This window comes from Aedes albopictus, chromosome 3 (assembly GCF_035046485.1).
Source record: "Aedes albopictus strain Foshan chromosome 3, AalbF5, whole genome shotgun sequence".
NCBI lineage: Eukaryota > Metazoa > Arthropoda > Insecta > Diptera > Culicidae > Aedes > Aedes albopictus.
In genome coordinates, this window is record NC_085138.1 from 252,577,013 (window position 1) to 252,601,965 (window position 24,953).

Sequence of the window (24,953 nt, forward strand, 5' to 3'; positions counted from 1 at the left end):
CAGGGTTGTTAACGTTAATCAACGATTAACGCCGTTTCGTTGATTCGTTAACGTTAATTGTAACGATCAACGATTCTTCCGTTGATTTTTTGGATTCGTTGATCAACGTTAACGTTAACGCTGAGCGTTGATTTAACGTTAACGACTCCGTTAATCTTACGTTAATTACTGTATTCAATGGAAATTCGATTGAACATTTAAACGGGTTATAATTTATTGTCATTAATCGACATCTTGGGAGGCAAAAATGTTGAAACCCTTATTTTTTCGATCATTTACTTCCCAGTTTCTCAATTGTCAATGGAAAATAATTTGAATCATTTAATATATTTTCAATTTTTTTTGTATATTACTAGGTAGTTGTTTTGTCGGCACGCGAAGCTTTGAATTTATTTTGACCAATTGTTCGCTTTCGTACCCATTAGCTAACCCAACATTATATGTGGCAACTCTTTAAGCGACATATTGGAACGTTGCCTAGTGCGCGAAGAGTTATTAGTCCACTAATATGGGCGCCTTGTCATGGGATGTTTCACAAAATTACAGCGACCTTGATCATTTGAAATAAAAGCATAAGTGAGAAAAAACCTCCGACAAAGCAACTTGAACAAATCAAGAGCAAATTTTCAATACGTCCTAAGTAACAAATGGTTCCTTGTGAGAAATCCACTCCGAAAGTTTTGAGCATCTCTTTTAATTCCTATTTAACAACCAAAGCATTATATTAACAACAGATACGTGCAAACTCATATTTAAAGTAACGTTTCAGATTCTTAGAAGAAAAGATTTCAATTAGTTATATATTTATCACATTTTTTTGAAAAACAGAATTTTTCGACTATTGTGCTTAAATAATGTAAATAGGACATTTTGATAAGTCATTCGGAAAACTGTTGTGTTACTTTCGACGTGTGCGTTACGGCACGTTACGGTATACACGCTTACCTGAAACTACCCATCGAATGGGTCGATTTTACCCGGATTTTCATGTTATTAGAAGTTGTCAAAATCCGGGTAACCGATCTTGCAACAGAAGAGTAAGCTTTACTCTGATTGTGGGTAAACGGGTCTTTGCGAAAATTCCGATACTCAGTTTATCCTGGTTGTATATTGATGTCAAAATCTGGGTAAACATCTGGGTAAGCGGGATTTGTCAAAAACATTAACATTGTTCGCGGCGTGTATTCCAAAAAGTTAGAGGCTGTGGTAAAGCTCCGGAGAAAATGGATCGCGAAAGCTGCAAACAGGTAAGTAATTCGTATTCTTCATGATATTATGTGTTTACTTATCATAAAATTTATCATCCAGATATTTTTGCAACATTCCCGGCTACAACATCTTCAGCAAAGGAGCCCGATGTAGGCGCGCGGAACGAAACTTGGGACTGCCCTTTGAAATCTGGAGCCTTTTTATCATTATGAATATACTTTTAATGTTATTTTACTTATTTAGACGTAAATAAATACTATCTGTTTTATTTTGTGACTATTTTTCAACCGATAAAGCAACAATTCTATGAAAGATCCGTTTCGCGTACGCTTACTCATTTATGTAAAAATGGGTAGAGAATACCCTGATGAGAAACGTCTAAATCAGGGTAACCGTTACCCAGATTTTGCAGCCAATACCGGTAACCCAGATTTAAGTAAAGGTACCTTTACCCACTTTAGAGTAACTGCAGTTTTGCTCGATCTGGGTCGCTTTGACATCAATCTGGGTAGCTGAGGGTTAGCGTGTATTGTGTCACTTTCGTCAAATTTCATACGTCACTCTGCCAGAGGACGTGTTCCTTGCGTCGGTTGTTTACGTCGATGCAAACGACTGAAACGTACATACGACAAAAGTTTTGCGTGGGCGGAATGCCCATTTCGACTGCTGCGATTTTTAATATTGTGAATATTGTGACTCGTGGTGCTTATTAGCATGTTCAGGTAGCCGATGCGGCCGAAAGCACAACGTCTGACCAAAGTTCTACACCTACGGCAACTTCCCTGGCCGTGTTCTGGTAAGCTGATACGTGTTTTGGTAAAATTATCTTCTAATAACTATTATTTTAGGAAACTTCCGCAAGTTGCCACCGGCAACGTATGCCATGAATTGCCTATAATGAGGATGTCGCCTAGAGAAGGAGGAGGAAAAGAAGGAAGAGCCCGAAGACGTTGAGGATAAAAGAATAGTCAAACGCGACGAAGCCCATCTGAACTTGCAACGCCATCGTTTCTAAATAATGAAGAATTGCGCCAAGTTTTCTCATGGAGAATTGCGAAAAACTGATTAGGAATTGCCTTGAACTGCTCGAAGAACTCACCGAAAACCAGGAAGCGATTCTGATGGTCGCACAAAGGAGAACTAGCAGCTCGGAATACTACGCAAGTAGATGGTGTCCGTCTCATAGGATGTCCTAGAGCTAGAACTGTCGGAAGACGACGATGAGAAGTCGAGTGCGAAAAGGGCAAAGGCAAGTTCGAGAACCTGTGCAAGGTCATGAAGAGCGTTTTGTACCGTTTTTTTCCAAAACCAAAGCTGTACCTCCTAGTACGGCTGCGACATGGGAACGCGTCCGCACGTAGGCTCGGCGCGATTTCTACCAGGACTACTTGCCCGTGCAGATGCCTTCAATATGGAGAAGTCCAATGAACTATTCATTAGTTAATATAAGATAGAGTTAATGTGCGATTTTTACATGATAAACAATGTTGATTTGAAAGAAACTAAACAATCTAAGTTGCATTTTTTTTTCTTTTTTAAAGAGACTTTCAGCCCGTGGCTAGTTCATCTCTATGATAATTTTGGATTGCGCTCAACAGGCAGTTATTAACCATTTGATTTCAAAAGCAGGTTTGTTATGCGTAATCGCGCAATTTGGGAGGGCATGTTGAATTTGATTTTTATGAAACAATTTAAGGACAAGGTATTTCGAGTACATAGCTCAAATTTTCTAGATCACGGTTTTTTGTAACCGTTCTTTTCTGTAAAGGTTTTTTTGCAACGGACAACAGCGTGTGGCTTAGAAAATAACTAACACGCCCAAGTTCATCATCAGTGATTACTTCATCCAAAAGTCCAAGAAAATTTCGCTCCCATATTTTGTAGTTGGCGAGTTGGGCTTCAAAATATTGTCAAATTCTTTTGAAAACGAATCAAAGTAAATAAAAAAAAACAAAATTTGTTAAATTTAAATTGTACCAATAAACCAATTTGTAATTTTTGCGCTATATTATGCGTAAGGCTCGTTCATTAAAAATAGGTCCTGATTACGAGTGTCACTTCACGGTGAATTCGTAAAAGTGTCACCGGTAATAAAGACGGTGAAAGTGATTCACATTTGATTAACCCACAACTTTTTCACCGTGGATTCGCAATGTGTCACCGTGATCGATTTTCACCGTAAAGTGACACTCATAAGACCATAATAAGGGCCATATTGTAAGGAATATGACATATTGTGTTTTAAAATTACATTTGATCCATAAGTCGAAATTGAAAATGATGGCAAGCCACACTGTTGGACGGGTTTCAATAGCTATAATATAATTAGTGTGAAGTACCTAAATAATTTTAGAAGTTGGCCTGGTTCACGTCACCTTACAGCTTGAGAGGACCTGAGAGAAACCTTATTAATTTAGATAATATCAAAGATCATGTGTCTGTTTCAGAAGTTCAAGAAAAATCTGAGAGGACATGTGGAACCTGTGAAGTGAAAATATGTACTTTGTAAACAGAGCACTTCTTATTATACTTAAATATGTAAAATGGTGTGTATTCCGAATCGATTATTTAATACAATTAAAAAGGTGTTGCTGATGTTTCCAGTTGACGGCGGATAAGTACCACAGAGTACTACTAAAGCTTTGTCAGCATGGCTTAATTCCGTCCGAGCTGGATTTGACCGTGTATTCCGAGTTCGTGCCTTCCATTGCTGTCATGGCAAATGTGCTGCCAGAGTCGCTGTTGCAGCTGGCGATGCCGACTCGATGCAAGCGGTTGGGTTCTCTAGAAGTAAACGAGGTGACATTTGAACAACATGAGAAGTTAGTGGATTAGTTTAAAACTTACTTGAAACCCAGGCTAAATAATACGAGGTGCAGACGACGATGGTGCTGAGGAACAATCTTGTTGAGGCGCTTGAAGTAGCTGCCATGAGCGAACATAAGTATTACAGCACTGAAAGATCCTTTCCATTTCATTGTTTGCTGGAGAAGTAGCATTTCGGCGGCGGAAGCTGCAGCAGTCAAAGTATTTTCAGAAAGATCCGGTGCATAAAAAAAAATCACTCGTTGAAAGCCGGTAAGCAGCGTGGAACTGTAATTTGCCATATCCAGACGGCAGATTTCCTCCTCTTAGATGAGCTAGAAGGTGAAGGACAGCCACATTTCTCCTCTCCTCGTTGCTAGCTTGATGCTCGGCTTGATGCTTGTCCTGAATGCAATTCCCAGACCACGACTATCTACTTCTCTACCTGTTTTTGATTCCACTTGCATCGGGAGAACACTCGCCTTTACCTCAATCTGGAACTGCCGGATCGCCGATTTTTGAGCTGGGCTGGCTTGAGTGCTGGTAACCGGTTTCAGTGCCGATATGCTGGCCACCAGAGGTTCCACCAGGAAACGTATTCCGACCGTAGTTTCGACGATAATTATTTTCAAAGTGTGGACTTTGGACTGACGTAAACACCTTTGATTCCTGTTTGCGTGATTTTGTTACTTAGGTCGTTTTGACAGCGCACTGACGTCAGTTGTGAGTTACGTGCGTTACATAAGTCATTGTACCGACAAAGCGACACATATGAAAAGTGCTCACTTTGTTACTTAGGTCAGTTTGAATTTTTCAATTTTAAAAGTTTCTAACTATTGTTGACTTTTGATCTCGCTACATAGTGTAAAGCAGTTTATTAGATATTGAAATAAGCAAAAACCTAATTTTTGTTTATTTTGTTACTTAGGACGTATTGAAAATTTGCTCTTGAAATTCAATTTTCAGGAAGTAGGGTAATTTTCCAATTGTTGCACGGCTGAAAATTCGCCAATTGTTGCACACCTCATACGAATAACATGGAGTGTGCAACAATAGGCGAGTTTTAAGCCGTGCAACAATTGTAAACTTACCCTAATACGCAATGATTCAAAATATTTAAACCGCCCAGGAAACCGCCATTAAAATATATTCAATTGAAGGCAATTTTAGTTTTGCTACTTACATTATTTCTCGCGTTTGGCAGTGCAGCAGCAGGGATTTTTCTGTCCTGCATTCCAGTATCCAGATTATGCGGGAAACATATCTTGAAAACTTGAAGCCGTCATTAAGGTCAAATTGCTACTAATTCACTGTTTTGACCTTCCGCGCGGTCGTCTCGATCCGCTACCTTATTCCTTTTGACGCGGTCGTCTCGAGCCGCTACCATATTCCGTCGGGTTTGAACCGTTACCAATATTCAGAATTGCTATTAACATAGCCCATCGCGGTCGTCACGATCCGCTACCGAATAAATTCAACGCGGTCGTCTCGATCCGCTGCCTAACCTCACTTTTTAATTGGCTTCGTCGATCCGCCATCATGTCACCATTCGGCTACTTTGGTTTAATGCAAATTCTAATGCTTCCACAAAACATGCCATTACCGAGGTCGAGAAAAAAAAATTCGACCGCTTGTCCACCTTTTTCCAATGAGTCACACTTTCCGATGCACCGGTACGCACTGCAATAGCTAAATCACTGTCACATTTCTCACGAATGAACACTTTACTACTGCTATCCGTTTCCCGTTCGTTTTTTTCACCATTTTCCTACTTGAATGTTTCCATCTTCTCACAAACGAAAAATTTCCAAAAACGATTATCGCCGCGAAATAGCTAGCTTATCGACAAAGGGAATGAACAAGGTGGTTCTTTCTGCTAAATTTAGCAGACTGGCAGGTTCGCCAATGTGCGGTTTCTGCCTCCAATTTACCGCCGAATTTGCCGTCCGATTCCACCGTCACTGAGGAGCGCACATCTTACCTTCACCGCTGCCTGGATACGAAAGAGGCTGATGCTCGGCGCTGTGCGATCGGGTGAGCTGATGTAGGGGTGGGCAAACGAAGGAACGAGCCGATGGGGGGTTGTAGAGTTACGCAGGGGTGTGCGCAATAATCACGGTGTATAGATATTATGTGGGACCGAATATCATCTAACATGATTCCCATTTGTGAACCCACACATTACCCCTCTTCCAAAATAATTAAAAACTCCAGGAATGTTAGTTCCATTCAGAAGTAGATTATTTTATTGAGTAATATCATACAAACATGTGCCCCTTTAGTCGTTACTCCACATTTCCCTCCACAGCACTCACGTAATTTTTCAAGTACTCCGGCATTCTCCTTTCTCGAATCGGGCGGTCGATCACGCTAGGGGTTTCCACCTGTGGGTTTGGTTTCAATTCAGCATCACGACGATCGGTGTGTCCTAAACCCGATTGCTTTGAATGACCTTCCTCCGTGCGTCTCCAGTCGTAGACTTTCTTGGTCTGTGACACATGTCTTTTCAGTATCTGACCATTTTCGTCCGCCAAAACTAGCATTCCGTTGCGTTCGTCCGTTACTGTATACTTTTGGGGGTCGAATCGTGACTCGGCTTTAGCTCGTAACAGACGTTCTACGATCACCTTGTCCCCTGGCTTAACACGACACTGGCGAGCTCCACGTTTAGCGTCTTCGCGTTGTTTTGCCTCAATTTTAGACTTCCTATCCCTTGCATTAAGCAGATCATCATCGTGGGTAGCCTTACCTGGGAAGATCAGAGGTAGACCTCGTCTGATTTTTCGTCCTGTCATTACCTCTTCCGGTGGTGCACCCGTTACCGAGTGGGCGGCTGCATTATAAGCGTGAACCGCTGCGCTCAATTCATCCATGTAGCTCGTTCCATTTGCCGCTGCAGCGCTCATCGCCTTGTTCACCAGCTTCATGCAGCTTTCTGCCAATCCGTTTTGTTGGGGGTACAACGGCGTGGAGAATATGGCATTGATGCCACACTCAAGACAGTACTGCTTGTATTCATCCCCATTAAAGGGAGGGCCGTTGTCCGATTTCATGTTTTTTGGAAAGCCTTCCTTGTCAAAAATATCGTCCAATACCTTTCGTGTGTGCGCAAAGCTGGTAGATCTAACTGGCTTAGCGATTACATATCTCGAGCGGTAGTCGACAATAACCAGAATAGAAATACCGCCGAATTTCGCATAGGGTCCATTAAAATCTATCCCAATAGTCTCCCAAACTACCTGTGGAGCGAAAACTCGGGCCATGGGAGTAGGCTTTTCTGGTCGTCCGTTGGTTTCACAAACTGCACATGACTTCATCCATGCTACTGCGTCCTTCGTCATGCCAGGCCACCAAACTCGTTCTCGCAGGATGCTCTTGAATTTGGCATTTGACGGATGGCCCTCGTGGGCGATCTCTAGTGATTTCTGGCGGAGGCATTCTGGTATGACTGCACATCCTCCTTTGATCAGCATTCTTCCGTGAACAGATAGTTCCTCACTTAACGATTGGAACTGCTTTAGGTGCTTTGGCCAAACGTCTGTCTCCAGGGCGTCCATAACCTGTTGAATAATAGCATTCCTAAAATCAAACTAACGAGTGGGTTAAAGATACATTACCTCCGTAAGCTGTGTATCATTGCTCGTCGCAGTTTCTATTTCTTCTTCGGTCAAAAATCCAACCTTGCCTACTTCCAGGGTAGCAATCTCCCAAGGACTAGCACCTTCCTCGAAAGGGTCGTCTTCTCCTTCATAGAGGCGTGATGATGGGTCAGCTATATTCTCACGTCCACGTACGTATTCCACATCGAAACTGTACGGGCTGAGTCTCAGCGCCCACCCATCGGCCCGGTTCAACGCTCTCTTAGAGTCCTCGCGCGTCCGGTTCAGTATAAACGTAAAGCCTTGCGCATCGGTGCGTAGTAAGAAATGCCGCCCCAGTAAGAAGTATGCAAAATGCTCTACGGCCCAAACTGCGGCAAGGGCTTCGCGCTGGTTCTGAGGATATTTCTTCTCGGTCGCTGTTAAGGCTTTCGAAGCGAAACTTATGATCCGTGGGGGCTTCCGATCGTCTTCCTGGACAAGCACCGCACCCAAGGCATGCGGAGAAGCATCCGTATATAGGATGGTCTTTTCCTGCTCTGAGAAGTATCCTAGGGCTGTTGTACACTGTACGATTTGGTCCTTCAAGCGCTCGAAAGCTTCCGAGTGTTCCTGGCTCCAAGTCCAAACGTTCGGGCTGTTGGTGAGCGCCCACAGTGGGCTCGCGATGTTGGCGAAACCTTGGATGTAAGGGCTTACGAAGGAAGCTAGTCCAAGAAAGCTTCTCAGCTCGGATAAAGTGTTCGGTTGTCGGAATCTTCGAATATCCTTGATTTTTTCCTCGTCGATATTGAACCCGTCTTCACTGAGCTCGTGTCCCAGCCATCTAATCCGGGACTTGTCAAATTCACACTTGTCAAGGTTCAAGCTCAAGTTGTTTTTTCTCAGGATAGTTAACACCTTAGAAACCGTTTTGCGCAGCTGGTCCAAATTGTCTGCGAACATGAGGATGTCGTCGATATACACGATTGTATTTTCCACGTCCCCAAGCAATCTCGACATTTCCCGTTGGAAAATCTCTGGGGCGCAATTTACTCCGAACATTAAACGGGTGAACCGGAACATCCCTGTTTCCGTAAGGAATGTGGTGAGGTCTCTGGACTGTTCATGGAGTTCCAAATGGTAAAACGCGTTTGATAGGTCCAATTTCGAGAAAAATTTGGCTCCGTGCAGCTTGATTCTCATCTCATCCAGGGAAGGCAAACGATAATATTCTCGTTTAATGGCGCGGTTAGGTGCCCGCATGTTAACGACCAACCGGAAATCATTTTTGCCCTTAGCCACTGCCGACATGCCGCTAATCCAGTCGGGGGCCGAAGTCACACGTTCAATGATTCCTTGATCTTCCATTTCAGATAGCCTAAGTCTTGCGCTTTCTCGAAAGGCCGCGGGGACGTTGTAGTATGCGGTTTTAGTAGGGGGTACGGAGGGATCGACACTAAATTTCACCAAGACACCTGGTACTTTAGGAAATTTCGTGTCTTGCCCTACTTGCTCACATCTATTGACGTCTAAGCCGACTTTCAACAGCTTTAGATCACCAGCCGTAGAGCGACTCAACAGCGAACGAGATCCTTCATCGACGACATAAAATACCGCCACAACCGAAGGTTTGCAACCGTCTACTACCTCAATCTCAGCTTTGAATGCGCATTGTACGGATATTGGTTTGGTGGACGCGTAAGACCGCAGATCACTGTTCGAGAGTTGGATAGGCTCGAGATGTGCGTTTCCTGATTGATACTCATGTTTCAGATGAATCCAGTCATTTCCGCCAATCGTATTAACATCTGAGCCGGAATCAATCAAAAAACGAATTGGATATGAGGCTCCTATCCGGCAATCGATCAGTGTATCTGCTAACGAAACCGAGTTTATTTCCTGGAAGTATGAGTGAATAAAACAATGTTTAGATTGAGGCGAAAAAACACGTTGTATTCAAGTTATTTAAAAACAAAATCGAATTCATTGAGTAAAATAAAAGAGGGGTAATTCAGTTCACTTGTGGCTTTACCTTTGCGTCATCACCGTCATCTGCCCATTCCGATTCTTGGTTCCGTCCGAATTGGAGTTGGTTGGCATCCTTCTTTCGGCATACTATGGCGAAGTGTCCACGAATGCCACAAGTGTGGCAGTTACTGTTGATTGCCGGGCACGATCCAAATTTGTGGAACAGGCGGTTGCACTTCGAGCACCGCGATCGGCGGCCTAGTCCCCTGTTCCGGCTCTCGTCCGTCTCACGCTTCTTGGAGGGCGTCCATCTGTCTGCTGGCGAATCTTGCTTCCGCTTCCACTGCTGTTTGTTGCCGGGAGTGTATGGGAGTTTCCGACTTACGGCAAGTGCCTGCATGGGTTCCGGTTGGCTGGATTCTGCCATGTATACCTCTTCGCGGGAGGCGGCTTGAACGATGAAGAGGGTATCGTACCCGAACGTCCTTGCGGTTTTTACTAATTCCCTGTTGCGCATCCCTTTCAGCAACTGGGCCCGGATGAATCGTTCCTGGTCGGCACTGTTGTAGCCGCAGAGGCGGGCCTTTTCCATCAACCGGGAGTAGAAAGCCATGGTCATTTCATTCGGTTCTTGTTTCAAGTTGGTGAATGCCTCGTGTTCGGCTGTTGCATCCACCATCGAACGCAAGTAGCCTTCAACGTTCTTCACGAAGACAGTGTAGCAGTTGGGTTCCTCCAGGCTTGGCCGGAGTCTTGCAGCTTGGACGATTCTTTGCAGTTTTTCGCCCATCGACAGGAACAGGATTTGTGCACGCTTCACCGGGTCGTTGATGTTAGAGATGGATGCAGCGATCTGGAAACGATCGACGAACCGGCACCACTCCTCCCACATCCTGTTGGCTGGAACATTGTCAGGAAATGGTTGGATGTTATCCCAACGTACATTTGCCGAACTGGTTGATGCCCCAACGTTGACATTACAAGTATTCCAGCTATGGTCGTCCTCAGTAGGAATTCCGTAGGTCCCGCCGACTGGTTGCTTGGAAGCGAGGGCTTTCACCACCTGGTTTAGTGTGTTTTCCATTAGCTGCATTCGCCGGTTGTAATCTGGGTCTGCGTTCTGCATTGATGGGGGGTCGGTACTCGCATTGGCCGGGGAACTACAATCAGCTTCGGTTGCATTGTGTTCCTCGTCATCGTCATCATCCGCGGTAGACTTCTCGTCGACGTTTAGTTCGCCGTCGGGGTGGTAATCATCGGGACTGCGAGTCTCACTTTCATCGATTTCGGGTTCGTTTGTATCCTCATTTTCGCTATCTGACACATCGTCCAACACAATATTGGCTTCCTCGTCGGATTCCTCCGGTTCGCTTTGGTAGCAAGGGGCACGCACGTATCTTCCTCCAGACATGTTGACACGACTATTACTCCGTTAATGCGATAACCTAAAAAGGTAAAATCCAACCAAATATGGAATTTTTTTATTAGTATCAAGCGACGCTGTATATGCTTCATCATTAATAGAGAAATGATCGGTTTCGGAAATCGGTTTTAAACTAATCGCTTCATGAAACACATCATTTTTTTTTTTAAGATTCGATCACTTTAAAGTGTTTGCAAATGGTGCAATTAAATGTCAAATTGCTACTAATTCACTGTTTTGACCTTCCGCGCGGTCGTCTCGATCCGCTACCTTATTCCTTTTGACGCGGTCGTCTCGAGCCGCTACCATATTCCGTCGGGTTTGAACCGTTACCAATATTCAGAATTGCTATTAACATAGCCCATCGCGGTCGTCACGATCCGCTACCGAATAAATTCAACGCGGTCGTCTCGATCCGCTGCCTAACCTCACTTTTTAATTGGCTTCGTCGATCCGCCATCATGTCACCATTCGGCTACTTTGGTTTAATGCAAATTCTAATGCTTCCACAAAACATGCCATTACCGAGGTCGAGAAAAAAAAATTCGACCGCTTGTCCACCTTTTTCCAATGAGTCACACTTTCCGATGCACCGGTACGCACTGCAATAGCTAAATCACTGTCACATTTCTCACGAATGAACACTTTACTACTGCTATCCGTTTCCCGTTCGTTTTTTTCACCATTTTCCTACTTGAATGTTTCCATCTTCTCACAAACGAAAAATTTCCAAAAACGATTATCGCCGCGAAATAGCTAGCTTATCGACAAAGGGAATGAACAAGGTGGTTCTTTCTGCTAAATTTAGCAGACTGGCAGGTTCGCCAATGTGCGGTTTCTGCCTCCAATTTACCGCCGAATTTGCCGTCCGATTCCACCGTCACTGAGGAGCGCACATCTTACCTTCACCGCTGCCTGGATACGAAAGAGGCTGATGCTCGGCGCTGTGCGATCGGGTGAGCTGATGTAGGGGTGGGCAAACGAAGGAACGAGCCGATGGGGGGTTGTAGAGTTACGCAGGGGTGTGCGCAATAATCACGGTGTATAGATATTATGTGGGACCGAATATCATCTAACATGATTCCCATTTGTGAACCCACACAAGCTTCATCAAGACGTCCAAGAATATTTTTTGCTCTATGGAGGAAGGCTTCAGGCGCCGGACTTACATGCATTGCCCACTGGCACAGCCGAAAAGATATCTGCAGCGGGAATCGGACCCCAGCTCGAAGCAGCTTATTTCTTGATGAAGCCGCACGGACACAAAGTGGTCGAACTGACTGGAGATTGCCAAAATGATGACTTGAAATGAATGAAAAATTTTGACATGTGCTTGGCTACTATGATTAGCTCAAACAGTGACTTCAATGAGTCATATTTTTCAAATTCCAAATTACATTACAGAAAGTAACGCTAGAATCAACGGTATCCGTTGACGTTAATTCAACGCATTTCGTTGACGTTAACGTTAATTGCCATAAAAATCAACGCAACGCCGTTGACGTTGATTTTGGCAAAAATTAACGTTAACGGCGTTAATCGTTGATTAACGTTAACAACCCAGGTCTTTCTGACTGTTTATGCGTAAATCGAAGTTCGCAATAGAGAAGTTGCACTGTGATAGTTGGTAGCGATCTCTGTAACGATTGTCGGCATAATCGATGCAGTTCCGATGCAGTGTAGCTGACATTTATGTTTGTAGATGTAGACAACCTTTGTATTCAGCCCAGTATTGTCTCAAATTACTGCAATATTTAGTCTTACAAAAATGTTTGTGACTAAGATGCCTATAAAACCGCCATAGAACCATAGTCCGAATACAGTAGACGTTCGGTCGGTGCAAACGGTTTAACTGCAATGCTTTTTAACTGCAAGTCCGGTAAGTGCAACAATTTTGCAGTTATCGCACCGCCATCCGTCAAAATGGTGCGCCATGTTAGCCCAAATGAACAGTCGGATGAAATTCGCGTTCATTTAACGTCAGTTGATGGTTTGTTGACACTGTCAGGCGTTGCAGTTATCGGATTTTCGTTCGCTAAGTGAAACGTAAACATGTTGCAGTTATCGAACGTCTACTGTAGTAGTCTATAGTAGTCGGTAGTTAGTAGTCCATAATAGTCCTAGTATAAGCGATACATAGGATGAAATATACGCGCGCGCAGTTAGAACAAACCGAGTTTGTACCGTTCCGTAGTTAGAATAAACTATCGCCAGTTCAGTTAAGTAATCGTTTCGTGTTGTGAATTTAACTACCTCAAAATACAGTCCATTTGAACTACAATGTCATGTGTGTAAATCAGTTGTCTTGGTCACAGTGCTATTTCTCGATTATTCCCCATTCCTTCGGACCCGACAGTGATCATGCCATGAACGCTGGTATGTGCGCCAACACTGACACTTCTACATGAGTAAAGGTGCCATTAGACCAAGCATTAGACTGTTTGACATTACGCCAAATATTTGGCATTGAAGTCCGACATTCACCCAAGGTTGCTATAATTCAAGTTGTGTTGGTCATTTATTGGGCTAATGAGACCTTAAGACAAAGACGGCCTTGGTTTTTGTCCTTTTTACGCTCGTGTGCCATCTGTCAAAATGACCTGAGATCTTTAAAAAATTTTGTTCTTTAGCGCAGTTTCGAGCTCGAAAGGAATCGCTCAAGAAACTTCTTGAGTGATTCCTGGCAGAAACTTTCTTCGGTGACTGCCATTTGAACAGTCATTTCTTCGCTACTGCGTACTGCGATCAAAGGAAAACCGGTTTCTTGAGCGATTCATGCAAGGAATTTCCCATGCATCAAGATAGGCTGAGAAATTCCTTCTGATCTGCAAACAGCGCTTTTCAATGAAAATTTCCAGTTTGAAATTTCACCGACAGAATTTTCTTTAATATTTTACAGAAGACTCTTTCTTTAATATTTTTGTTCACTGGTTTCTGCTGTAACCACGCAACACATATCGCGTACCCCGCGATACGCTTTGACAAACTACAATCCATTTACCTATTCAAAGCATATCGGTGACGGCGTAAGTTCGGTCGCTCGTGACTTGAAGACCGTGGTGCAATTATTCACACTTGGGCTTAGATAAAATAAAATACTACCGACTTGAACTCGCTTTGCAGGTTCGGTCCGACATAATGTGCTTCTTGTGGTGTTTCAGGTTGCCACATTAGACACGTCAAACGTCGTCGTTGGGTGTCGTGACGAAGTGAAGAGGACACGCGTGGTTGTGACATTAAGTCGATGTCATAGTTTTTTTTATAGTGTGTTTAGTAGATTTTAGATGGGTCCAGAATTGCGGCAAACGTGAAATATTCAAACTCTAAGATCTTCGAAAGCATTCGAGAAATCCTCTGCATCTCCACGGTTATCTTAGGAAAATGTTTTGGTAGTAAGTGAATATCAGTGGAGAACCAGTCTTTGTCACTTTATGAAGGTCCAGACCAATAACAAATTGAAATTTTAATCATATTTGTGCCCGTCTACACTAAACCATGCTGGCAAAGTAATGCCAACAAATTTAAAAATAAAAATCAACTCGATCGGAATACCAATCAATCATCGCTTGACTTAATGGCATAGATTGTAGTCTAATAATTCTATTCTCCATCTCGATCACCATCAGCTGACACATTGAATGTTGATGCCATGCCGACAATCTGTCGTCAACTGGTGTTATTTCCTTTGTCTCGCAAAATTGTATACCTATGAACCAACTATCAACGGAAACCCAAACAGCTATGGGGAACGGAGGAAGGAAGGAAGGTGTCGGTTAAAAGTCCAATTGCCGCCACTGTCTAGGAAGGCATGTTTTGCCATTTCTTTGTCCCCTGGCGAGTTCCTCCGCGGGAATCGGCTTGATTGATTTTATAATCCATTCCCGACACGCACAACGATGCAGACAGCGATGCGGTAGTGCTTGGTCGGTCCGAAACAGACCGCGATCATACACTCAAAATAATACACACGTCAAGGCTACGTGGAAAATCACGTAGCGCCAAAAAAGAGTTCATTTCCTTGAAGTTACCTGTCGACGGTAGTATTCACCGGAACAATGGTAAACACTAAATTAGGCTCCTGTTACCTTCATCTTGTTGCTCAGTACCTGCTACGGGAAAATCACGTAGCTACTTCATCCTGACAAATTCATTCTTTGTTTATTTAGTGATGAACTTGCGTGTGAAGAATCGCCAAGATGGCGGCAGTGAAAAACAAATTTTGGGAGCTGTTGCATCAACGATGAAATTCGGCATCAGTAAGTACATTTTCCATTAATGTTGAGCATTTTGCGCATATCTATAGTTGACTATTCATGATTCTACAGGGATGGCTTGTATTTCCGCTTTGATGATGGTGTGAAAAATGTCGGTGGATTTATTCTTCATCCGTCAGCAGGAGAACCCGCATGCATCGAAGAGCTTGCTGCCGCAATTTGACTCTAGCGGAGCCCTTGACGAAACCGGACAAACAAAACTTCAAACTAAATAAGTGAAATACCTATGTGAGAAAAAAATGTTTTGTTTACTTTTCTATATTTTCCTCCATTGGTTGCATTATTTTCCAACTGTATGCATTTCAAAATATGTTTGAAATTCATCAGTTAGAAGATAACGTAGCTATTTGATTACTTAACCAATAGTAAAAACCGCTGAAATTCATCTATAGATACAGTAGACGTTCGATAACTGCAACATGTTTACGTTTCACTTAGCGAACGAAAATCCGATAACTGCAACGCCTGACAGTGTCAACAAACCATCAACTGACGTTAAATGAACGCGAATTTCATCCGACTGTTCATTTGGGCTAACATGGCGCACCATTTTGACGGATGGCGGTGCGATAACTGCAAAATTGTTGCACTTACCGGACTTGCAGTTAAAAAGCATTGCAGTTAAACCGTTTGCACCGACCGAACGTCTACTGTACCGTAATTGTGATATTAAATCAAAATACAATTTACTGGAGTGTTCAGTATGAACTACAGGCACACTCTGTAAAGGATACGAAAAGTCACGTAACTGCTACGTGGAATACCGGTGGATGAATAGTTCATGAGTGACTCTTGAGTTCATTCCTTGCTACTCATGTTCCACGTAAGTGCTACGTGGAAAGTGCGATGGAAAAATACTACGTATGTTTTCACGTAGTTATGACGTTTGGATTGTTTGCAGTGTAATATGGTGGTTTGGCGAACTTTTATTTTTAGATAGGGTAAGAGTACCAATCATTTACACCAGTACTAAATATAGTAGATGTGATAACGTTGATAAAATAGAAAATGGAGCTAAATTGTTAGTGATCTGGAAGCAGATCGAAAGAATTCTGGAATGGAAACAGATCGAAGAACAAATAAGTCCTATTGAAGATGCGAGACTAATTACACTAGTTTACAGCATTTTTGAACTCGGTAAGCTGATGATCATTTATGGTGTAGAATCATGCCCTGAGTTCGAAAACGTGAAGGAAAAAAATTACAGTAGAGCGGAATTTTTTTCGACTTTCCATACAAGGTTGTTGAATTGAAATCGATTTTTGTTCTATTTTTAAGCAACGTCGCTCACTTCACACATCTCATTCTCCGTAATCAATGCTCCGATTGAGCTGATTTTTTTACTGTAACTCGCCTACATATGGTATGTCAAATAAACGTTGAGAAAGAATTTTTAGATTGTTTTTTTCTTATTGAAAAAAATACATTTCTTCATATATTTTTGGAAATTCGGCTAAAATTTAAGGAGATCGTCCCTAAAACTCGCCAATATCTTGAATTTCATCAATCTGATGCAAAACCTGCATTCAGATGATCTAATGGTATTGTATTCAGCTTTTAATTTATGGAAAAAGATTTGAAATTGGTTGAACGAAACGCAAGATATTTGAATTTTAGTAAATTCCATATTTTTAAAAGTTGTAAAACTCGATATTGAGCTAAAACTCAAAAACTGCTCCACTCAAATTTTTTTGAAGCACGGTTTCGAAATCAGTGCTAAAATATGCTTCAAAAATTTTAGTCGTTGACAGAAGTTCACGACTTTCGTTTTATTTTGTAAACTAGTGTTATTCAATAGGAAGTAAGCAGCTGTGCCTTTGCTAAAGTGCCGGTAGTGGCGCTTTTCTGATAAATGCGGTAAACGTGATAACAGTGTAAACAAGCAGAAAAGTTTGCGCTACGGAATCATAGACGGTGCTCGTGTTCCATGTGTTTTTCACATATACAGCGGCGCCGCCTGGCACCTATCCACTCGAAACATCATGCGCAACACGGGTGAAAAATGCCAGTCAGAAAAAAAGAAGTAAACAACTTGAAATTTGTATGGTGATGTAATCAATTCTCTGTTACTGCAATGAATCCAGAAGAAACGCGTAGGGATAATGATTTTGATTCTAATTTGCAACTATTTGCCCCAAGGCACAAATCGCTGAGATGCGGAACGAGTGCAAGCCAACGATTTGTCCATACAAGAAAAATGATTTTACTTTTAATGTGGTGGCGCCATCTCTGAGAAAAGCAAGCTTTGATTTCTTACTATTACAGTCAAACATTTTGTACTACAAATGTAAAAGAGGTTGTTTGCAAGACAAACTTTTCCAGGGATGTATCTTGCACAGAACCAATAGCTGGGATAGAATGTTTCTTCTATCCCAGCTATTGGTTCTGCGCAAGATACATCCCTGGCCAAATTTGTCTTGCTAACAGCCTTTTTTACATTTTTACAAAACAAATTACAAAGAAGAGGCGGAGTTGGTCCTTTATCCCAAATGACATGATCTCGAAAATTTTTGTTGGTGACAAATCAGAAGCTGAATATGTTGCGAACTTTTCAACTCATGAATAATCAATTTTAATGAATCCAAATCAAACTGTTGCCTCCTAACCCTTCAGCGCGCGCGTTGTTGTAAAAAGTACAACACTACCAAAAAATTTCGCTTTTCGTATACAGCGCGAGCGCGGTGCAGTTTCGGTTGCTTGAAGGTTAAACAAGGATGCACAGCAAGATGCAAAGTTCACTGAATACCTCCCGAAAATCGCAACCCAAAGCTTAAAAACCTCTAAACGTGCGGTATACGATCTTTGTCCTATGTATTCTACTAAAATTGGGACAAACTTATGTCGTATTTAGTGGATTGTCGCAACAAGTGCAGGTTGCGACATAGTCATTAGGGAGGTTTGTTCTAGAAAATTATTTTTTAACGAAATATACGGGTACAAATGGTTTAAAAAACTGCGATAAGTTTGATGGTTTTCAAGTTATAGCCAGCTTAAGGCACACATAGTCTAAAACATAAAATTCAATAACTACGTAACGGTTGAGATTTTACCATATGCGTAGATTTTTTCACGATTTATCTATCAACAAATACATCCAGTTTCGTGTGATAGTCACGGTCGCCATGTAATAATTAGATGGCAAGAATAATTAGAAGTTAAACATTCTATCATTATAAAATATGTTATTTTGACATAAAAATTGAATAAATTTATTCTCGCATAGAAAAATACTATTCATGGCATCGTTCATATTATACGATGTCCATTGGTGCAATAATAACTATACAAAAGAAGTTATCGTTTAATGATGAAATGATAGAGATTGAAAAATTTAAACAATTTAGAATTGTTGAAGTATTGTTCAAGTATCATATAATAATTATACGTTGAATAATAATCAAATCATTTTTGATAATAAGGTTACCCAAAATTTCAGCGACAAAAGTAATGCCTTTGACTATTTTTTCACTTTATTTAGTATAATGGTTGGAATAAGAGGTCATCACGATAGTCTGCATTGTCATCCGATTTTCAATGCCGATGTTTGGCATTTTAGGCACACAAATGGGTTTAACACTTCCATCTGGGCACTGCGTGAGCAATTCCAATTGGAAATTTTACTTACACTAAGAACAACGCCTAAATGTTTTCTATTTTAATTGAACTGGGCCGTTGCGCTGCTTTAACGTTCTACCCTATCATGGTAGAATGATGAGCACGAGGATGTTGATGTGTGGCTGTTTACAGCAAATAATTTTGTAATATCCAGGCGCGTAATTTCGGGTGATGTATTCATTTTCGAACGTAATGTCACTCTGTTACATCGTTTTCCAACATTTATCACACTCACCATGCACACCTTGGTTGGCACCGGAAAGTATCAACTAACCCATTCCAGCAGATACCTAACCTAGAAGCAGTATTATATTTATCACCTTCCTTCTAACTCGGTGAAATAACTGAGAGGTAAGGAATATGCCTCACAATCAACGGATCAGTGTACGAATCCATGCCAATATTTTACTTATATATGATTCATCTATAGATCCGGTTCTAGCGATTGCTAGACCCTCTCTCAAGCTGCGGCGGCTAATTTGTTGCATGAAAATGATGTGCAGTCGAACCTGCACGAGTCGATGTTCCTTGACTCGATAACGACTCATGGAGGTAAATTTTTCTATACTGAAAAATAATTACTGGGTTACTATGATGATCTCCCTAAAAAGCTTCCTGTTCAGGACGGAACCGTATTAGCCTGAATTCTCTCCAGAAGAGCGTGCTGACAATTGATGGGAGAGAAACGACGAATGAAAAGAACGTCGACTTCGTAGCCGAACGTTCGCAGGTACACCGACAGAAGTAAAACTAATCGCACACAACACACACGTTACGCAGCACAGATAATTATTACATAAAATTGCAATTGTTGGACAGGACAGAGCAGCAAAGGGACTACAAATGTAAGACTAACGATTCTATAAATTTATACTAGATTAACATTCAATTTACTAACATATTAATAACTAGAACAATGAAATCAACGAACTATGTTGAACTTAAAACTAAATAATGAAATACATTTGCAGCTAAAAGCAAACTCAAACGTAAAAAACGAATTTCGCTCATTGGATTGTCCGAAACAACAGTTCCTGGCCAACAAACTTTTAGATTTGTAACTAAGAAGGCGAAAAACTATCAATTTCGATAGCCTCAATCCTCACCACGTGGTAGCAGCACATCGCAATGGCGGCAGCTAAATACACATGCGTATGCGGTCGGTCCATAGATACCGACGAAGAGAGGTGCCAGTGCGCTGATTGTTTACGACCAATACATCTCGCATGTGCTTCAACCAGACCATCTATCGCGGGGAGCTGTGTTGTGTGTGTCCGTTGTGTGAAGCGAGATTCCCCGCCGGCGCGATCGCTGTCGAGACGTTCCTCGAGTTCAACTGCCCGTGCGAGAATTCTTCTAGAGTTGAAGCGACTGGAGGATGAAAGGGTTCTGCAAGAGAAGGCAGCCGAGGAGAAGGTCATGCGAGAAAAGGAGTACTTAGCGAAAAAGTATGACCTGATGCAGGCTCAGTTGGAGGAGGAAGAAGAAGGCAGCGCAAGAAGTCGTCGCTCGATGTCGAGTATCCACAAGGTGGAACAGTGGCTTCAGAACGATCCCATCACGCATTCAGGCTCTGGCAACGGGTACAGTGAAATCCCCGCTGGTGTCGAATCACAAACAGGGACAGTTCACAAGCCCAAACCATCGATTTCTTCGGCAGCCGTTTCAACACCGAAGTCCGGCCAACATGCGGAATTCACTTTCCGCCACAATCCGAGCCTACCACTTGACGCATCCAAGGGGCATTCGTCCGGGGCGAATTGCGGACAGCCAGCTAAGTTAGAATGCCAAGCCCAAGATCCGCTGGACTGGAGTTTAACGTGGGACATGCCTGTCGTTCCTCAATCTCTAGCGAAAGGGCAATACGCAGTGGACTTACAGGAGATTCAGCGGAAGTTTCGTGGAGTACAGCTCTGTCCGCCAAAGCCCAATCAGCAGTCCGTGGGTCCATCGTCATTAAACCCACCGATTGGCGGAAGTCAACCGGTCACCAGTCATGGAGCCTGCACTTCGCATCAGAAGGTTCCGATTACAACGCCAACGACGCAACCGTGCCAGGTAACGCTGGACCATACCGCTTACCACGCCGGTCAGTCGTCCGGCCTCGACGCACTAGCAATCTTGCATCAAGCACCAGTAGCAGTTACTTCGGTAAGTCGATCGTGCTCTGGTTATACGTTACCACGCATAAGGGCAAACACTATGACGTTAAATGTACCAAAGCTTTCTTCAATCGTTGAACATACTCCCAGTGTTGCAACCGAGCCATGCAAGCCTCCCCAACCTTTTCGGTACGATGCATCTACGTTTCACCCAATATACAAAAGCACCCCCTGTGTCCGCCCCGCAGTCGCCCCCTCCGTGCACTTCGCTGACAACCCAATTACGTCGTCTTCTGGTTTGCCAACATTTGCCCCTGTACGAACCGATTCGATCAATCCTCTACCAGCAGTGTCATCAATCGCTGTTAATAGTGGTCCTCCGAATCAAATTCCGCCGTCTGACTCAACTTCTGCCATCGACCATACAGCTGTTTCGTGGATCAACGCTCCAACATCTCAACAACTCGCTGCCAGACACATCGTTCCCAAAGAACTCCCAATCTTTTCGGGCGATCCGGTCGAGTGGCCGTTGTTTGCAAGCTGTTACCAAAACACGACACAGTTATGCGGTTTCTCCAATGGCGAAAATTTGATGCGTTTACAGCGGAGTCTTAAAGGCAACGCACTCGAGGCAGTGCGAAGTTTGCTCCTGGAACCATTATCGGTACCGTTGATTATTTCGTTGATTTGATCATCAACGCCCTTTTGCACAAGGTTCGTGTATAGATAGTAGAGTAAACATAGATCCGTGTTGATGAATCCGTTGTATCCAAACGAACTGTCAAAATCTGTATCCAAACGAGCATGACGTCACGATTTGGACTACATCAATGGAGCGCATGACGTCATATTCAACCGTCGCACTTTCAAAAATTACTACTTACACGCTTGAAACATTTTAGTCAGCAGTGTCCGCGGATCTATGTTTACTCTACTATCTATAGGTTCGTGCTACTCCGTCTCCAAAACCGGAAAAGTTGGAATCGTTAATATCCTTCGGCTTGGCGTGTCAAAACCTTTGCGGACATCTTCGTGCAGCTGGGCAGCAGGCTCACTTTTCCAACCCGGCTTTGCTTCAGGAGCTAGTGAGCAAACTGCCAGCGAACATCAAATTAGATTGGGCCCTCTTTAAACAAAAGTGCCCTGTGGTCGACCTCGGTACTTTCGGTGACTACATGGCACAACTAGTGGTAGCTGCAAGTGACATTGTCCCGTTTCAGCCATCCGAAGAAACTCGCATTTCATCGGAAAAACGTAAAGGTACGGAGAGACTGTTTGTGAATGCACATTCGTCTGGCAATGAACCAGATCACAGTGTAGGTTCATATCATTCCAGCCATATCGAAAGCAATCAACCGAAGCCGTGTCCTATTTGCCACAAATCAGTTCACAAAGTTCGAGAGTGCGAAGCTTTCAAGGAATTCAGCTTGGAGGACCGTTGGATGCGCGTCCAGGAGCACCACCTGTGTCGGCGATGCTTGATAGCTCACGGAAAGTTTCCATGCAAGGCGTCGTCGTGTGGCGTGGATGGTTGCGAGGAACGACACCATAAACTGTTACATCCAGGGAAGCCAGATCCAGCATCGTCAATGGAGTCTTCGAAAGCGATTGAAACACTCAGCATTCACTGCGAACGTAAGATGACTACGCTGTTCCGTATAATACCAGTTTCACTGTTCGCCAACGGAAAAGGTGTCCATACCTTCGCGTTTCTAGATGAAGGGTCTTCTTCCACGTTGGTTGAAGCTAGCATAGCCCGTGAGCTGGGAGTAAAAGGTGAAATGTATCCGCTTTGTCTGCAGTGGACGGTACACGTCGAGCGTTCGGAAGACAAATCTCAATTGATTCGACTGGAAATCTCGGGTCGTGGATCTTCGAATCGGCATGTGTTGGAATCAGCACACACGGTAGAAAAACTAGGTCTCCCCAGTCAATCTCTACCGTTCAATCAGCTTTCCGAAAAATTCCCGTACCTCCGAGGCCTGCCCATTGAAGGATACAGCAACGTAACGCCAACTATTCTCATTGGTGTGGACAACGTGCATCTGAAAATTCCTCTGAAAATCCGGGAAGGTCAGATCGGTCAACCAGCGGCTACGAGAACTAGACTAGGGAGGACGGTATATGACAAAATTCCTGGTGAAGCCGTGGGTGAAGCTTCTTCGAAAGAGCATTGCACTTCACTTCTAGAAGAACCAGACGGGACGGAACATGTCGTAGTGCCAATGTAAAAACATCAACGGGAGTTCTGCGACGTACGGTGGCTAAACTGGCCGTCCTGAAAGAAGGAGTGACCGCTCGTTGGGACACGGAGCAATACGGGTGGGGGAATGTTCAGGACGGAACCGTATTAGCCTGAATTCTCTCCAGAAGAGCGTGCTGACAATTGATGGGAGAGAAACGACGAATGAAAAGAACGTCGACTTCGTAGCCGAACGTTCGCAGGTACACCGACAGAAGTAAAACTAATCGCACACAACACACACGTTACGCAGCACAGATAATTATTACATAAAATTGCAATTGTTGGACAGGACAGAGCAGCAAAGGGACTACAAATGTAAGACTTACGATTCTATAAATTTATACTAGATTAACATTCAATTTACTAACATATTAATAACTAGAACAATGAAATCAACGAACTATGTTGAACTTAAAACTAAATAATGAAATACATTTGCAGCTAAAAGCAAACTCAAACGTAAAAAACGAATTTCGCTCATTGGATTGTCCGAAACAACAGTTCCTGGTCAACACTTCCCAAAGGATTTTTGTTCCACTACTCGATATTTCCTTGAGTTGATGGTCCCTTCAATATCGACTCATGGAGGTTTTACTGTAATTGTTTACATCACTTTTACGACGCGACTGATGTGCAGCGAAAATGATGTGATATCACAAGATTTTTTTTGCTGTGTTGGTTTTTCCTGTTTCCAGTCCGATTGGGGGTCCATTATGGATTGCCGTTCACCGATACCCAAGTATCCGGGGTCCATTTGAGCCATGGGCTCATAAGAGGGTCAGTGTCAGCTGCTCTCGGAGGGGAAAGAGCAACTGACGAAAGTGCCAGGGCAGGGATCGAACCCATGACCATCTGCTTATGAAGCAAACATGTGACCAACTGCGCCACGGGCCCCGGCACACATCAGTTTAATTAAAACGGTAAAGGATGGATTTTCCATTATTATTCTTTATATTCACAACTGTCACTTCATCGTGTCCTCGCAACTCACTCTCTCTACGTCACCTGTACTCATGGCCACCTATGTCGTATCTCGATATCACACTCCCCCCTTACTTAATATTTTAAAGTACCATGTAATGATCATAATGAATACATACATCTTTTAAGTGTATTTTATAATTATATGCATGTGACTAATGTACCAAAACAACATTGACATCCAAGATCTTTGTCTAATCTCTCGACTACTCCTCTTCCTAATATAAAAAAAAATGTGCACCATAACCAGAATGACATATATTAATACTTCATCTTTCTTTATCCAAGGCTGTCACCATTTCTTGCATCGTGTTCCGTTGCATGTTCGTTGGCATCTTTGTAGAAAGCTAAGATCTAGTTGTAAGGATTGTTTAAACTCTACTACCACACCCCCCCCCCCTTATTTAGTAAGGCATCATTTCTAACAAAACAGCCCCTAGATATTACCATAGACTTTATACTCCCATAGTCATAGTCATAACACTACCGAAAAAAAAACGTGCCTAGGTATTTTTTGTAGATGTTTGAGAATGTGCGTTTGTGGCTGTAACTTGACTTGGATACTCAGATATTTAGATTGTAATTTTGGGGTGCTTCTGAAGCATTCTTTGTAAAATCTCTGAAATTGCTTGAAAATGTCTTTATGAGTTCATTTTCTTAATTCTTGAGATTATTTTCTTACTCGGCATATCGTAAGCCTTTTCAGTACCTGTAAGTTGGAGACAACCTTCCATTACAAAATAATAGAAT

At 42.8% G+C, this 24,953-nt stretch overlaps 1 protein-coding gene and 1 long non-coding RNA gene across 2 annotated transcripts in view; one reads left to right on the forward strand and one right to left on the reverse strand.

Moving 5' to 3' along the window:
• The window catches only part of LOC134291860 (uncharacterized), a gene marked incomplete in the record, with an annotated part of 268,136 nt that overhangs the window by 171,721 nt on the left and 71,462 nt on the right, over positions 1 to 24,953 (reverse strand).
• On the forward strand, positions 941 to 1,477 carry LOC115254399 (uncharacterized). Its single transcript, XR_003891834.1, has 2 exons — positions 941 to 1,247; positions 1,309 to 1,477. It is a non-coding gene; the product is annotated as an uncharacterized LOC115254399 (long non-coding RNA).